We start from the raw sequence: 200 nt of genomic DNA on the forward strand, positions 1-200 counted from the left end.
GCTGGCAGGCAGTACACCGGCTGTTGACTCCAACGAATGATGAATCCAAGATCTCCAGGCCAAACGGTGGACTGCTCACTCATGGACAGTTGTAGGCAGCACAACAGAATCCCGATCCACACCCCTAGGGAAACTCCCTTTGAACCAGATTGGCCACTCAGAACACAGTCATCCAATCCCATCATGGGAACAACCACACG

Source organism: Orycteropus afer, unplaced genomic scaffold, assembly GCF_000298275.1.
Source record: "Orycteropus afer afer isolate SDZICR_OR568_19922 unplaced genomic scaffold, OryAfe1.0 scaffold00089, whole genome shotgun sequence".
Lineage (NCBI taxonomy): Eukaryota > Metazoa > Chordata > Mammalia > Tubulidentata > Orycteropodidae > Orycteropus > Orycteropus afer.